Below are 13,900 nucleotides of genomic sequence, written 5' to 3'. Positions count from 1 at the left end.
ATTGGGCCAAAAATACTTTTCCTTAATTGCACGGTACTTTTTAAAGAATGCGAAGTGGACCGTTTCGGATCCTTCTAAAATATAAGGTATTAAATCTTTAGGAATAACTATTTGTTCAAAACACTCATCACGAGCGGCGCGTTTATTTCTATGAGAAAAACGCTTTAATAACCCATTATCTAGAAAATAATTTTCAGTGCTTATTTTTAAAGTGGTGTTTCTACCTTCCAAAATATTTATGATTTCGCTTAACTTAGGATCATTTCTTTGTGAGTTTTTAATGGTATATCTGCTTTGACAACATTAATATTTTCGTTAATATCACGTGATAAAAGGTCTCCTAAAAAGTTTTCAGATCTCTTAATGTGTTGAAAATAAAAATCGTAGTTTGATAATTCCAATAACCATCTTGATAAACGGCTAGCTGGAGAATCTAATTTTATTATATAATTTAAAGATTTACAATCTGATAGAATTTGAAATTTACGACCATATAAATAAACTTTATAATGACGAACCGCCAAAAGAATAGCATACGCTTCTAATTGAATGGCAGGCCATTTCTTTTCATGTGGTTTCAATTTGTAGGAGAAATAACTTATTGGTCTGAGAATACCATTCGAATCTTTTTGTAATAGAGCAGCTCCAACCGCAATTTTTGACGCTTCAGTTTGTAAATAAAATAATTCTTCAAAATTTGGATGCTTTAAAAGAATATCAGATAGTAATTTAGACTTTATCAACTCAAACGAATTCTGAGCTACCTGGTTCCATTTAAATTTACTTTTAGTTTTAGTTAAACCTGTCAAAGTTGTAACAATTTTAGAAAAATTAGGTACAAAGTCGCGATAATAATTCGCGCATCCTAAAAATCTTCTTAATTTTCGCACTGTGTTAGGAACTGGAAAATTTTGAATGGACTTTAAATTATGAGGCAATGGTTTAATTCCCTCTTTATTAACTTCGTGTCCAAGGTAACTTATGCTAGTTTGAAGAAATTGACATTTTTGTGGGTTCAATGTCAACCCATATTTTCGAAAACGTTCGAAAACTAGCCTTAATTTTCTTAACGAATCGTCTATAGTTTGAGACGGTATTATTACATCATCGATGTAAGCTGCGATGTTCTCAGACTGCAAGCCGTTTAATATTGTATCCGCTATTACCTGAAAAATTTGTGGTGAGTTCTTTAAACCAAAACTTAAAAATTTGTATTGATAATTTCCGTAAGGACTGGTAAAAGCAGTTAAAGCCTTATCGTTTTCACAAAGTTTTATTTGATGAAATGAAGCATTAGCGTCCAAAGTACTAAAATAATTTGCTCCTCGTAACGAATTTAAAATGTCTGAAATAAGGGGTAATTTATAAGTAGAAGAAACAGTTATCTCGTTGAGTTTACGATAATCTACGACCAAACGATATTCACCAGCTGTTTTCTTTTTAACCAAAATGAGCGGAAATGAATACCGACTTTTTGATTTTTCTATAATTCCGGTATCTTCTAAATCAGATATTTGTTTATGAACATTTTCACGTAATGCAATTGGTACTGGAAATGGTCAACACTGAATGGGTGTGGAATTGGTGATTTCTATTGGAGGGGCTTCGAGAGTGCATTTACCGATTGTTTTCAATGTTATGCTAAAAATATCAGAAAATTCAAAAATTAAATTTTTTAATTTTTGTTTTGCGTATAAAGGAACACCTGACCAATCAAAATGCTCTTCCTTAAGTTCTTGTCTCCGTAATTCACGTAAATTTTGATTTGATTTAATATCTATATTTGGCTCAATATGAGCTATTCTACTATGTTTATTTAAATGTAATTTGTTACTTAAAGATTATTGATAACCAAGGATATAGTTTTGTTTTTGTTCACGGTACAAATAGAACGATGAATTTCAATATTGTGTTGGGAATTAGTGGGTTGTACTAAAACATTAGTTCCTGCAGGAATAGAATTACTAATTTTTACTTCAACTATTGAAGAACTTTGTGCTGGAATTTTGATTTTCCGAGAGAGTTACCGCAGTGATTTACAGTTATATTATTAGTTACTTCATTTTGATAGTTTACAATTAAGGTTTTGCCTCCTGAAAAAGATACCGACTGATCTTTAAAATTTATGGTGCAATTAAACGATTTCAAAAAATCAAAACCTAATATGAAGTCGTAATCTCGACTGAGACTGCCCTGAGTTATCAAGACTTTGTGTCTTAAAGGTTTGTCTTCTATTGAGAATGATAACAATGTCGTTGAACTTATTTTTATCTCCTCGCCAGATAGCGTAGAGATTTTCATGAATGGGTCAGACTGAGCTGTTTCGACATGTTTAGATGAAATTTGTTGCGATGCTTGATGGCTCATTAATGAAATGCTAGCTCCGCTATCTAATAATGCCTGAAAAATTTTATTTCCTATTGTAATTGATATGATGGGTAACGAATTTTGAGAACTAGTGTTAAAATGTGTGACCCCTGTTACTGTTTGCACCCTATCCGCTTGATTAGGGAACTCGCGGGTTTTTAACGATTCCCTTATCAGTTTAAAGGTCCTCTACCCTTTGAAGTTGACATTTGCTGATCATAGTTTCGATTTCGACCCCTGATAGCATATGATGGAAATTCGTTTGGTTGACGTGTATTTTCGCGTACATTATGTCGAGTGTCAAATGAATCACGCCTGTTTACAAACGATCGATTGGCATTACGAGTATTTTGATGAAATGATGAATGCTCATAGGGTTTTTGTTTTCGAATCGTCTTAATGTAAAATATTGTGAGGAGAAATGATTTGTTTTTCCACAATGAATACAAGGTTTGCGACGAACAACATTATGATTTCTAAATTTATTATTATTTTTCCTTTCTGGGGGGATTTGAGTTGAAAGTTTATTTATCTGGCTACTTAATGCACTTATCATTTCATTGGATATTTGCATATGTTTATCTAGAACTTGCGATATTTTAAGATCTAATGTATTTTCTTGGTAATTTGGTTTTATTTCCATAGCATAATTATGAACACATTCAGTATTAGTAAATTGCGAATTTATTTCATCTAAAAGGACGTTTTCAACAGCCGCTTCGAAAGTAGTAGGATTTCTTGTTAAAGCTAAACGCTTTAGAGCTGGTTCTAAGCCTTCCAAGAACTTAGCAAGTTTTGTCTGGTCAACTATAAGTTCAGCACCTGCTTTTGACGCATTTTGTAAACCAAAATAGTTGATGGTTAAATTTGAAACTCTGGTTGAAAAACTTCGAACTGATTTACCAGGGTTCTGCTTACAGTTGGAAAATTGTTACTGTCTATGACTTAACGTAGTTTTAGTTTCAAAATAATTCTTAAATTTTTTTGCTATCGATTCAAATTTTTTTTCGTTTGTAAGTTCCGGATCTTCGATAAAGAATTGAAGTGCGGGCCCTTTGAGTTTAGACTTTAATACCGCAATTAGTTCTGCGTCATTCTAATCAGCAATTTCACCGATTTCTTTTAGATTGTTAAAAAAGTAATTAGCATTTGAAAAAATTTCCCCATCAAAAATATTAACCAAGTTTCGATACCCCGCAATTTTATTTGGATTCGGATCCATTTTTTTTCGAGCAGTTATTCGTCGTACGAACTAATTATGATTTTACAACATAGAATAATAAAATAGAACCTCAATTAAAATATGCAAACTATATTGCATTCCAAACAGTAATGATAACAAAATATTGTATATGTAATGAATAAAGCATAGTACCATAGAAGAAAACAATCAAAATATACAAAATATATTAACCAAATGGATCAGATGACAAAAAGTAATAAATTGTTTTAAATTAATTAGTTTTAAAAGCATGGCATACTATACAATTAAGTTACAACGCTGATAGAATTTTTTTCCATTTAAAAATCCGCATTTATTAAGGCACCACTTGTGGCGTTTTTGAATAATTAAATAAAGAATAAATGGAAGTCTTGCTTTTAACAAGTAACATTTTATTATTTAAACAATTTAAGAAAAAACATAACTATATTGAACCGATTTAGCAATTTACAGGACTATTTTAGAATTAGAATATACAATTAATTCAACTTATCAGTATCAACATAATTAATTCAATTTATCATTAATTCAACTTATCATTATTAATTCTTACGTGTTTTTAGAATAGATGGAGAGAGACTTACCAAGTTTAGTCATGGTTTCGGTTTCAGCCTTTTGTCACTTTGGCTGATTGCTTCTGATTGCTTTTCGAACCCTTTCCTTTGGCTGCTTTTATATCGTATTTTTTGGGTGATAAAAAGTTACAAATCTAAGGAAAGGTCAAGTCCAAAAGTTATTGTTGTTTTCGAGTTTGTCCCGTGATGGGGTCAATCCCATGATGGGGGTGACATTGTAAGATTTAAACCTAATCGTTTATTTGAATTACTTTATCCGTATTTAACTTACTATTTGCAGATGGAGATTTCCCACGGTAGTTTTATCTAATCGAAGACTCTGAAATGTTCTAGAAATCTAATTTTAGCCCTTTCTCTTGATTTTAATTTTGAGTAACGATAAGCATCACATTATGTTCTAATTGTTTAAAAGATAATAGAAGTCATCCACTCTCTAAATGTAGAGCTAGCATGTGTAAAAATTGTTCGAAACCACATAATACAATATTATGTTCAAAAAATACGAGCGAAAACAAATCAGACTCGCAAACTGAGGGCAATGAACTCACCATTACTAGCAATAGTGCAATTGCATCTCATGGCGTATTATTGCCTACTGCGATTGTTCACGTTAAAGACATTAATGGTGCGCTAAATAAATGCAGAGTTTTAATTGATTCAGCTAGTCAAGGCACATTTATTAGAGAAAATTGCGTAAATTTATTACAATTAAAGCGTTCTAAAACAAATGTTAACGTAGATGGTTTGAGTTCCCAAAAAATAGGTAAGGTTGAAGGTTCCGTTCAGTTAGAAATTTCATCACAATTTTATAAAAACGCGTGTATTTCTGTTGATGAAGAATCATTCCTAAAATTACTCGTGACCTTTCTCAATTTCGAGTGTATGCGACAGCTTTAACTACTTTTAAACATCTCCCACTAGCAGATAAAAATTGCATTCAACCAGGTCCAATAGACATCCTCTTGGGAGCAGATGTATTTGGAGAAATCATGCTAAATGGACATTTTTCGGTTCCTGAACATTCTTTAACAGCTCTAGAATCTATTTTTGGGTGGATTATCCTAGGCAAAACAAGGACTATAACTAATACAATTGTATCAAACCACGCTAGTTTCATCTCAGTCGAGTATCAATTAGATAAATTTTGGAAATTAGAAGAAATTTCTGAAACTAAAACTCATACTCTTGAAGAAATATCATGCGAGCATTTCTTTCAAAATACATTTTCTCGAGATTCTACTGGGAGATTCATAGTCAAATTTCCGTTTCGTGACTCCAGTGATGAACTTGGCTCATCCAGAGACATTGCAGTGCACCGTTTGCAGCAAATAGAACGCAGATTTACAAAAAATCAGTCTCTTTCACAACAGTACCACAAATTCATGGATGATTATCTAAAACTCGATCACATGGAACTGATTCCAGAAAACGAAATAGATGTTCCAGCTAAATCTAATTTTTATTTACTCATCACCCAGTGCCTAACAAAAGTGGCAACAAATTCCGTGTGGTGTTTGACGGTTCAGTCAAATCATCTAGTGGTATATTACTCAATGATAAGTTGATGGTAGGTCCTCAACTGCAGTTAGATATTACCTTGTTGCTTCTCAAATTTATAATGCACAAAGTAGCAGTTACAGCCGACATAGAAAAGATGTACAAGCAAATCATCATGCAAGATTCAGACTTTCAAAGAATAGTTTGGCGCAACTCGCCTTATGAAGCTGTTCAAGATTTCAGAATAACAAGAATTGCGTATGGCACTGCATCAGCTCCGTACCTTTCAGTGAGATGTTAGCAGAGGAAGAAGCAGACAAATATCCAATAGCTTCAAAAGCAGCTCTCGAAGACTTCTACGTTAATGATTTGATGTCAGGAGCCAGTTCAACCTCAAAGGCAATCGAACTTTATAAGCAATTGACCGAAATGCTGTCAAATGCTAAACTCAACTTAAGAAAGTGGGCTTCTAACTCTGCAGAATTCATGAACGAAATTGATCCGGATTTGCGTTCATCAAAGACGTCCCTGAGCATAGACAATGATGACAACATCATAAAAACTTTATGTATCCTGTGGCATCCCGCAGCAGATGTATTCCTTTTCAAAGTTGATCAATCATCTCTTGAACTTCCAGTAACAAAGAGACATTTACTTTCCTCGATAGCAAAGACATTTGATCCTCTTGGATGGCTATCTCCAATCACAATTCAATTCAAGCTAATCATGCAAATACTATGGAAACGCCAATTGCAGTGAGATGATAGTGTTCCACCAGACATTGCAGATAAATGGAAACAACTTATGAAAGATCTTATGTTTGTTCAGAACATCAAAATTCCTCGATTTTTACTTCTCGAATCAGATGATCAATTTGAACTGTACGGCTTCAGTGATGCTTCAGAAAAGGCATATGCTGCAGCTATCTACTGTCGCTCCAAATCATATAATGGTGACATCAAGGTTCAACTAGTGATAGCTAAAACTAAGGTTGCTCCTCTTAAAACCATATCCCTTCCTAGACTTGAACTATGTGGAGCACTTCGCTTGACAAAACTTATGAGCCTAACTTGCAATGCACTGAAATATACCATATCTAATTCTCAATTTTTTAAAGACTCCACGATTGTGCTTTATTGGATAGATTCCCCAGCGAATAGGTGGAAAGTGTTTGTTGCTAATAGAGTAGCAACAATCCAAACTCTGTCTTCTCCTTCTCAGTGGCATCACATCAAGGGAGATTTAAACCCAGCCGATTTGGCTACACGTGGAGTATCGTCACCAGAATTAATAACGTCCCTTTGGCTATGTGGTCCAAACTTTTTACATAACTCATTTTCTTTTCAGGAAGAACAACGTTCCGCTGATCATGTGCCTGAAGAAAGGTATTGCATGCAAACAACTACAACAGATAAACATTCGTCGATTTCTGATGATATATTTGATAGATATTCATCTCTTTCTAAACTTAAACGAATCACAGCTTTATGTTTAAGATTTATTCACAACTGTAGAAATTCTGACAACAAAATAACTGGGTTTTTTAAAAACTAAGGAATTAACTAATTCTATAAATGTTTTAATCAAATTAGTGCAGTGTAATGAGTTTAATAGTGAGATCAATGCATTAAAAAGAAAGCAACTTTTATCTTGTAATAGCAAAATTTTATCTTTAAATCCGTTTATTGATGATTCAGGAATTCTCAGGGGTGGCGGTCGCTTGCGACATTCAAATCTCGCATACGGCCACAAACATCCTATTTTATTGCCAAAACGGCACATTCTAACTGATCTCATTGTTAGACATTTTCATGAAACTCTCTTGCATGCCGGTCCACAACTTGTGCAATCTTCTATTCAAGAAAAGTATTGGATTGTAGGTGCTAGAGATGTAATAAGACATATAATTAGAAAATGTGTAAAATGTAGTAAATTAAGAGCTTCTATAGCCAATCAAATCATGAGCGATTTGCCATCTTCTCGAATTACCCCTGCATCAGCATTTTTGCGATGTGAAGTAGATTACGCAGGCCCTTTCCAAATTAAATCTATTAAAGGAAGAGGTTCTAAATCATTTAAAGCATATGTAGCTCTCTTTGTTTGTTTCACTACAAGAGCTATACACCTAGAATTGGTGACTGATTTATCTGCAGATGCTTTCATCGCATCTCTTAAAAGATTCATTTCCCGTAGGGGTAAATGTAATGACATATATAGTGATTGTGGCACCAACTTTGTTGGAGCTAAACGCCAATTAATGGAATTTGAAAAGCTTGCTAAATCAAAAAACTATAATCAAAATGTTCATAATTATTTATCTGATATTGGTATTAAATGGCATCTAAATGTTCCAGGTGCGCCACATATGGGTGGCCTCTGGGAAGCAGGAATAAAATCTGCTTATCCGTCTGCTTAACCGTTAACTGCTTTATCCAATGACCCAAATGATTTATCAGCCTTAACTCCAGGTCATTTCATTATTGGTAGAGCATTAACTAACATTTCTGAACCAAGTTGCATTGATACAAATATTTCGTATCTAACTAGATGGCAACAAATACCACAATTAGTTCAGCAATTTTGGAAACGTTGGCACAGAGAGTATCTCTGTCGTTTACAACAAAGGCCGAAATGGCTCTTGCCAACAAAGAACTTTAAAATTAATGATCTATGCCTCATTAAGGAGGATAACCTGCCCCCAACTAAATGGAAAATGGGTACAATCATACAATTGCACCCTGGTCTTGATAACATAGTCAGGTTAGTAACTCTAAAAACCTCTGATGGGACTTATAAACGTAATGTCACAAAATTATGTTTATTGCCAATATAAATGTTTTTTTTTTGTTTGGTGAAACGTGTTATTGTGTATAAAGTTATTTGTATTCTTAAAAGGCTTATTTTTTTATATATATATTCAAATTTTGTTAATTGTTTATTCAAGCATTGTTGAAATACTATTTCAAGGTGGGCGGCATGTTCCGTCACTAATATTTCTCAATTCAAATTAGCGCCAATAGATGGCGCAGAAACTCGTATTTTACCATTGTGTGTAGTCTATACCTTTACCTTTTCTCAATAAAAATTCATAAAGACAACATGTCATGTTTTTGCTGCTGTACTTTGAATCCTACCAATGGTCATACTGGTTCTGGTATCACTTTTACTGGTTTTTGATACTGGTTTTAAGATTTTTTTTCAATAGGGAATCTTAAAATACTAAAAATTACTTCAATAGCACATTTGAGTTTATTTTATATGTGCAGTTTTCTTTTAACATAGTTGTGTCTGTAACGTAGCTGGTCATGAATAAATTACAAGTGGTTAAAAAGAAAAGACTACGAACAAGATTTGAACTACCAGTAGATTGAAACTAACACACCTTTCATTTAAATTCTAAAAGAATCATTGGACATGTGATGGTGTATAAAATTCATATTACTTATACACAAAATATGGTAAAATGTCAGAAAAGTTTAGACGTTCCAAGCTGTGAATTTTTAAGTTTTGTCCTTTCATTTCAATGATATTTTACAGATGCGAGCAGAAATTTTTTTTCTATTAAATAGTTTTTTATTGTGTTTTACTTAAAATGTTTAATGTCACTCTAGTTCTAAAATCAAATTGTTAAATGTTTAGTTAAACACGCTTCAAGTAACCATAAGTTCGTAGTTGCTTACACAACCTAAAAACTTTTAGATGCCTTCGAAAATTACATTAAGTGCATTATCTAATTTTGGCATCTTTACCAGCTGTGGTAGTTGTATACTGTTATCCAGAAACCTGCAAAGATTTTTTTTCTTTAACAAAAGGATAAATAGCGAAGGAAAGATGTGTAAGTAGTATAAATCTTCCCAAGTAAAATTGATCACTTTCGCACCAAGTATTTTTGTTTTATCTTTTTTTTTGCTTTGGTTTTTTTTCTTGGGCTTAAAGATTGTATTTTAGCAAACAAGAATTGAATAGCTTCGTGTTCCTAAATCATGATGATAACTCAAGATTTTTTTTTAAACTGTTCGTCATTAGAGATTGTTTTCAAATTTCTGTAGTGAAGTTAGATCGTTGTTTCCGAAATCTACTTTGTTATTTAATTTAATATTTTTTTTAAAAAATCATTTAATATAACTGGTTAATACTAAACTTAGCAAAGCATCGTGTGAATATATAAAATTTTTTATAGGATCAATTAGAAAAACAAAATCTCTCTATAACTCTTTATTTTCTTTACATTCTTCCTCGCAGTTATCCTAACTTTTGTTGTCTGTTTTAGAAATTATTGAAAATAATAAAATCTAAATTTGTGTAACACAGAAAAATGTGTTTATTTTTCTTAAGTTTACATTTTTAATTAACATGGACTATGTCAATATGAAATAAAGCTTTAAAATTCCTAAAAAAATAGTTTTCATACGTTTATTGAGAAAGAAAATTATAAACTTAAATAAGTGAGTTAATCATTGAAATTATTAATTAATTATATTGTGAGTTATTAATTCATTTTTCCTTAAACTACACCTAAGATTTAATTAAGGTTTGCTTTTGTTTATTCACAGTTTGCTTCGTAATCACTCTCCTTAATATATAGAAATTCCGAATCTCTCAAAAAAAAAGACGCAAAAAATTTTCACCATGTGATTTACGTGAAAAAAAAATAACGTTTCCAAAATCAAGAAAACTACTTTTGCAGAACTCAGTATTAGGAACATTAAACCCTGCTTAATTGTCCAACAAAACTTAAAGGTATTTCTAATGTGGCGTTTTTGCATACTTGTGGCGTTTTTGAATAATTTTTAAATAAAGGATAAATAGAAGTCTTACTTTTAACTAGTAACATTTTATTATTTAAACAATTTAAGAAATAACATTAATATAAGGATATACAATTAATTCAACTTATTTATACATTAATTCTTACGTGCTTTTAGAATAGATGGAGAGAGACTTACCAAGTTTAGTCATGGTTCGGCCTTTTGTCACTTAGGCTGATTACTTTTGATTGCCTTTTTAACCCTTTCCTTCGGCTGCTTTTATATCGTATTTTTTTGGTGATAAAAGTTACAAATCTGAGGAAAGGTCAAGTTCAAAAGTCATTGTTGTTTTCGAGTTTGTCCCGTGATGGGTCAATCACATGATGGGGGTGACATTGTAAGATTTAAACCTAATCGTTTATTTGAATTACTTTATCCGTATTTAACTTACTATTTGCCGATGGAGATTTCCCACAGTAGTTTTATTTAATCGAAGACTCTGAAATGTTCTAGAAATCTAATCTTAGCCCTTTCTCTTGATTTTAATTTTGAGTGACGATAAGCGTCACACTAAGTCGCCTTTCTTATAAATGCTTCAGTTGTTTTAAATATAGTTTTTCATATTTTCACGCTTGTGTATATATATATGTGTGTGTGTGTGTGTGTGCGCAGCTCGCTCGCCTTTTAACCGTTATATATATATATTATGTATATATATATCTGTTAACCGTTTCCATGTGAACGAAAAAATTACCAAATGAATGGTTTAAATACTATATATGTTGCGAGCTTTTTTTTAAACCACGATTATATTGTTTTTTTTACCAGATATGTTACCTGCAGTACGGCAATTTTACCGAAATTTTATTCTCCGTGTAACTTCAGGCTAATTAAAAAATATATAATCTATTGTCTGATTGTCTAATTCCAATCAGTCAGTTGTCAGTCAGTTAGTCTAATTTATTACAGTCAGTTTGTAATAAACACAAAGTATGGAAAACTTATTGCATTGAGACCACATATATTTAAAGTAATTAGAAAATATATCATCCATTGCTAAATTAGCCTGATTTATTTTAGTGAGTTTGTAATTAGCAAAACGTAGGGTAGGCTGATTATAAATAGCTTAATTAACGTTTAATTACATTAGGCCTGAAATTCAGTCAGATTAAAAATATTTTTTTTTAACTATAAATACATTTGGCAATGTGAGTGGTGACTCGGAAGCGCTTGCCTCCCAATGAGGAGACCTCAGTTCAAATCCTGACGATGACTAGTCGTCACGAACTCTGCTTCCGGCTTGCACCGACCATAGTGTTGAAGTAAAATATCCTCAGAGACAAATCGTGGTATGGAGTCACTTTGCCGTCAGGCTAAGAGTAAGAGATTTTCCTCTCCGTGTAAAGGTGGACTATTTCCATTAAAAAGTCCGCCACGAAGACTAGTTAATACAAATGCGTGGTCTGAGAGCTTCATTGTTTTCTGGTTTAGGTTCAAAATTACAAGACTACGAAGTTCAACATTGATAGTGAATCAAAAAATGGGTTGGATTTTCAATACCAGTTATAAAATACATTTCACCGGCAAAAGTATGTTTCATGCATAATAATACCATGTTTGTTTTGTTGCCGATTTCATCACAAATCAACGTGACGTTTCGCTTGTTTCTTGGCATTTATAATTACTAAATTCCATGTGATTTTTAAGATTCCGATATATTTATTACAATATTCAATTTGTTAGTTATAAATCGCTCTCCTAATTTATCACTTTTTATTGTTCTTTGTACCGATTTTTACCGATTTCTTCATAAATCTAAATGATTTTTTAAAGACAGTTATTGCGACGCTGTACCACGTGATTTCGGAAATCCAGAATTTTTATTACGATATTATTACGACACGCGAGTTTCAAATCGCACATTTAAATAATCACTTTTTGACAAGCTTCGCTTTAGCCCATTTTTTCATAAATCCAAGTGACGTTTAGATCGTTTTTCAGCACTTATAACTACTAATTTCCATGTGGTTTATAAATTTCCGATACATTTATTACAACTCGTGAGTCATAAAATCGCGCATTTAATTGATCACTTTTTTGCCGTACTTAATTTGCAGGGCTAAAGAGAATAGAAGGGCCAGTTCACTCCGCTCCTAGAGCTGAAGCTACGATTTCCCTCCTCATGACGTCACTGTGTCCACAGATCTCGGAGATCGCAAGCAAAGATATTAACTTTGCATCTTTCTCTTAGTAAAAATAAGTTAGACTTTTTCTGGTTATTAGCTTTCAAACTTTACGTAATTAACTCATTATTTCCGTTCATAAACATAGTTCAAAAAAACCTTCTTGGCCATTATATTAAAAAAATACCATTTTAAACTTATAAAAATATTTTACTAGTTGACGAAAATGACACTATAAATACTTTACTTTAAAAGTTCAGTTTCAACTTTAATTATTAAGAAAAATGAAAGCATATATCGATACTTTTTTATCTGCATATTCTTTTATAACAATAAGTTGAGTTAAATTTAGAATCCCTGATTTTAAAATATGCCATTAATTTGTTCATCATTAGAAAACATCAACCTTAAACGCTAATTTACTGAAACAAAATAATAATTTAGGCTCATAATGACATTAGAAATTTTACAATTGCTTATAGATATTTAAATTTACGATGATATAATTTACAGATATTTAAATTTAAGAGAATATAATTTTTTTAAAAATCATAAATATTTAGAATAACTACATTAAAAATATGTTATGAAATTAGGAGAATTTCAACTATATACTATATATTTTATTTATACTTTTTATTTACATTTTAATTTTCGTTGACTTTATCAATTTTTTAATTTTTTTCACCTACCTTTCTTTTTGAAGTAACGAGGTGGTTTCTATTTAGATAATGCATTTTTATAAAAGTTCTTAACGATAGATTAAACGTATTGCTGTTTTATATTAACTGTGTCATTTCGGAATCCATTCTTTACATAGTTGTTCATTTACTTCAGGGAACAAGCGGAAAATGATATTTTTTCCTTTTGTTTTTCTATCAGAAATTTTGCAAGTTGCAATCACGCAAACTGGCATTTCGATAATAGTTTTAAATGTTTGTAAATTCACTGCAAAAACTGAGGAAAGTCATTATAGAAAAAAACAAATGTCTTAGAATATGTCACAAAAAGAAATGTTTCAATATTAGTTAGAGCTATTAAGGCCGAACGCTCCGTTCTTGAAGTAAAAGTGCGAACTTTGCGCCAAAGTGACGTCACTAGAGAAAATCGGAGGATTGGCGCGGCGAGAGTTTCTACAAAGGAATGAACCAGCCCTTCTATTCTCTTTAGCCCTGCTTAATTTGTTCCGATTGCATTGTAAGTCCAAAATGTTTATCAATCATTTTTATCGGCAGCTTCTGTGATGCATTCTCACTTAGTTTTAAAAATCCTGAATTTTATTACGACATGCAAATTTCAAATTACATA

General features: G+C 31.9%; 1 protein-coding gene across 6 annotated transcripts in view; it reads left to right on the top strand.

Annotated features, from left to right (window-relative positions):
• LOC107437280 (tyrosine-protein phosphatase 69D) overlaps positions 1–13,900 on the top strand; it is a 485,726-nt gene that overhangs the window by 240,872 nt on the left and 230,954 nt on the right. The window lies entirely within an intron of this gene.

The sequence above is a fragment of the Parasteatoda tepidariorum genome, chromosome 11, assembly GCF_982258835.1.
Source record: "Parasteatoda tepidariorum strain Cologne lab strain chromosome 11, Ptep-v5.0, whole genome shotgun sequence".
NCBI classification, from domain to species: Eukaryota; Metazoa; Arthropoda; class Arachnida; order Araneae; family Theridiidae; genus Parasteatoda; species Parasteatoda tepidariorum.
This window is presented reverse-complemented; position numbering and strand designations above follow the sequence as displayed.